Source organism: Lygodium microphyllum, unplaced genomic scaffold (genome assembly GCF_053477565.2).
Source record: "Lygodium microphyllum isolate KBCC unplaced genomic scaffold, Lygodium_microphyllum_v1.1.10 scaffold_167, whole genome shotgun sequence".
Taxonomy (NCBI): domain Eukaryota; kingdom Viridiplantae; phylum Streptophyta; class Polypodiopsida; order Schizaeales; family Lygodiaceae; genus Lygodium; species Lygodium microphyllum.
The window spans coordinates 140,746-145,048 of record NW_028229650.1 but is presented as its reverse complement, the minus strand read 5'-3'; positions in this window follow the sequence as shown (position 1 = coordinate 145,048).

Sequence of the window (4,303 nt, the reverse complement as noted above, 5' to 3'; positions counted from 1 at the left end):
AACCATACCTAAATACATTAAGCCATGCACACAACGCATTAGTTACGACAAACCAGAAGTATTTGTGCCATACATTCTCATATACAATCATTGTCCAACCATAGCATGAAAAATAATGCTTCAGACAAATAATGTCACCAAAAAAATACCCACAAATCGTTTTCTAGACACTAGGCTTGTGATACGATCTATCATCTAATTAAATATAACCACCCCTCGCAATCTTCAAGGGCTTGGTTAAGTTTCGCCCTAAAAGACTATAAAATTGTTGAATGAAAAATTAAAGCTTTTAATATATCTTATGCATCGTTGATGAACTCGATCTTTACTCCGTTTCCACCTTCATCATAGTATTTTGCTAGTGAGTCATTTGTTGAATTTGCATCAAAACTAATACCAAACTAAGCATTTGCATAATCAAGAATCATAACCAAACTAAGCATTTGTACTAGGCATCTTACTTTGTGCTCTCAACATGAAGCCAAGCTCTCAACATGAAGCCAAGGCCGCCACATATAAGATTTGGCATATTTCCAACCATATCTGAATACATTGAACATTGCACACATTGAATTAGTTGTTCCATATCACAATCATTGTAGAACCATAACATGAAAAATAATACTTCTAACAAATCCTCACTACCCCATCATAATATGCCTGCTTGAGTATCCAAAATCCATTGGTTTACCACTACGGTAATACTCATCCATTTACATTCCTTGCTTCAAGGATGTATTTTTGCATAATCTTCAATATATATCTTACTACTCCAAAAATATATTCCTTGCTTCAAGGATGTATTTTTGCATAATCTTCAATATATCTTACTACTCCAAAAATATATAGGGCTTTTTCTTACTTTTCTTATCCTTTAGAAAATTCAAAAAATCAAGTATAATGAGGTTTCTTTGTCAATTCATCAACGAGATTTACTTTTATCGTCATTTAATTTTTGCTTGGGCAATACCTAACGCAACATTTGCCTTTGCAAGCACACAATTTTCTCAAATACGCTTGGTACCAATTATTTGGATGGACCTTGTAGAAGAACCATGTGTTGAGTTAGTTGTAGTAAAAAAATATGATTCCATCTCAACAACTCTACGCAAGCTTTGACATTTAACTAATTTATTTCCAACCAAAAAACAAAACTAATATCTAATTAATTGGCAACAATTTAAAGGAGATTTGCATAATTTCACTACATTTGATTAGATCTCAAACTTTACTTGATTGTGGCTTTACAAACTTTACTTCATTATGGCTATACAAAGTGAAAAAAAAAATTAAAAGTTTCGAGAAGATTTGCATAATTTTACTACTTCGATGTGGCTATACAAAGTGAAAAAAATAATTTTAAAAGTCTTGAGAAATTTTGCATAATTTTACTACATTCGATAAGGCCTCAAACTATCCTTTATTGCAGCTATAAAAAGTGATTTTGCATAATTTTACTACATTCAGTAAGGCCTCAAACTATCTTTTATTGTAGCTATAAAAAGTGAAAACTCTTCTTGCTGGTTAACTTTTCTTTTTAAGTAGCTAGGCGGCCCAAAATGTCTACAATAAAGGAACCAAATGGGCGCTAAAAGAAACATCTTAATAGCTAGCAATGTTTGAGAATCTAGTGTGGATATCATCCCCACAAATTTCTTTAAAAAGGTATTGCAATGGGGTGAATCTTTCATACATGTCACTCATTTTATAGAGAGGTGTCAATTTTCTAGTACAAGTATTTGCTATGGGATGAATGTTGCAAACATGTTACTTGCACCAATTTTTGCTATGGGGTGAATGTTGCATACATGTTACTCGTTTTATCATTAGGTAGCATTACACATGGGTTTCAAGTATTGGAAACACTAAAATTTTTAAAAAACAAAAAAGGTATTCTTATTTCGAGGTACATTACGTAACAGTTTTTCCAAAAGAAAGTTTTTCCCTTTGTTTTGTTTAGTCAATAGTAGATTTCTCCCTTCGTTTTGTTTTGTCAATGGTGGATTTTCTTCGCATGCAATTGCTTGTAAGGTGAAAAAGGAGTGTTTATCAAACTTCAAGTTTCCAAACTTACAGCTTTTTCAGAGATTATTCTAGGTTTTAAAGTGTGTCCATAACAATGAGTCATAACAACAAATGAACTAAAAGTTTTCAAAGAGTTAGACGAGTTTTGTGTTTTCTTGGTTATGAAGGAAATAATGGAGCAACAAAAAAAACACAATACTAGCCATTGAGGATGAAGGCGATGAACATTCTTGGAAAAAACAAGATGCCATCTACACGAAGATATTGCAATCTTCATTTCTTTAAAAATGTATCAAAAGTAATCATACTATCAATTTTTTAATGTTTTAAAGAAACAAATTTTTTGCAAGATTTTAATTTATCAACAATGGTAAGGGAAGAGTGAATGTTGTTTAAGAACTTCTCTTCAATAGACCAATCCATTAGATCTTTGATCAACAAATCCTAATTTCGTTTGCATGCAAGGACTAGAATATGGTTAACGCTTCGTTCAAAACAATTAAAATGACAAGATTACTATTTTATAAAATGATTGGGAATATCCAACTTCAAATTTTCTAAAACCAAAATTTAAATACCATGCAACAAGTCCAAACTAAAAGAGAAAGGCTATTTGATTATACCCTTTTCACTCCAAGCAATCATCACATAAATTGTAAATGTTAATGCTTTAACGACTGTATGGTATCAAAAGGTTCTGTCCAAAGGTAATTAGGTGCCAAGAATTTATCCAATGAATGATCATAGAAATTTCGTAGAACATCGTCTCAATTGGTAACCAAATATATTCTTGTGGATGGTGGGAATTAGCTTGGGACTTTAGGGTAAATTTTCACTCTTTTTTTTTTGATAAGTAGGACAACATACATTATGATGCATGACAATATTATGATGCATGACAATATAGATAGATTGGTACCCACTTATCATTTAGCATAGTAGAGCTTCTAATCCTTCTATGGTGGTCCATGAAGGTTTCACTAGGATGGTTGGCACATGTAGAAAAATAGGTTTTGCTAGCACATCTTTTGGTAGTGGACGGAGAACCAAACAATTATTCATGGTTGTGTGAGGTAGCCTAGTATTAGGGGCAAGGACTTGAAAGAGTATGTTCTTGCCCTTGGAAGAGTATGTTCGATAAATTAGGTTGCAAAGTGGATTAGCTCATTTGGCTGAGATTCAAGATACTCTTCATCCTAAAAGTTAGTTCATATGAAATAACAAGATTGCAGGTTTGGAAGCCTCAATGTTAAATTGAAATAGGAGTTTTTTGAAAGGTCATTTAAAGAGACATTAATGTTGAGGTGAAAGGTGTGTAAGCTTATTGGGATCCTAATGGGGCAACGTACTCAACACTTCATGCCAATAAGCATGGAAAATCCTTTGGCATATTCCATGTTGGTGAAGTTTTTGAGGCTCCATTTATCACTTTTTTGGCATTGTAAGATATCGTATTTTCTACCCTTATGGGGCAACGTACTCAGCACTTCATGTCAATAAGCATGGAAAATCCTTAGGAATATTCCATGTTGGTGAAGTTTTTGAGGCTCCATTTATCACTCTTTTGGCATTGTAAGATATCGTATTTTCTACACCATAAGATAGTGAACCTCAATTTTTTATACCATCATCTCATCGCCTTGTTGCTCCACAAGTGGGTCTACTTGATCTATTTTTCAGATAGTAAGATAGTGAACCTGAATGGTACTATACAATAATTTTTTATAAAGTAAAGTTTGGTCCTTCCCATTTTGGCCTTATTTTTTAAGACCATTAGCATTTATTATCTAATCAAGGTGAAGGCTGCTTTGCAAATTTTAATGAAGAACATTATGTGAAGAGTAAAAGTACAAGTATCACATTTTAGTGTGCTTACCACTTAGTTGGTATGTACTTCTTCCATTTGCAAGCGATGGGGTGGAAATTAAAAACAAAAGTTCAAATATTTTTCTGCATTTTGATTTCTAAAGTATAAACTTACATGTTAGACATTTATCAATAAAGGATAAGCTTGGCCAATTACATTTTCAATGCATTTGTACTCCAAATTGGGAGTCTAACTTCATCCTCTACTATAAACTTACTTTCTACATATCAAAAACAATTTTTACATCAAAGATTTTACAACCTATTCATCAAAAGATCAAGAACAAGCAATCGAAAAGATCAAGAACAAGCAATTTAAGACATCTTATATATTTTCCCCAAAGTAGGTCAAAAAATCATTATCACTAATATAAAGAGACTAAGACTTCATCAATTGCAACGTTATCAACAA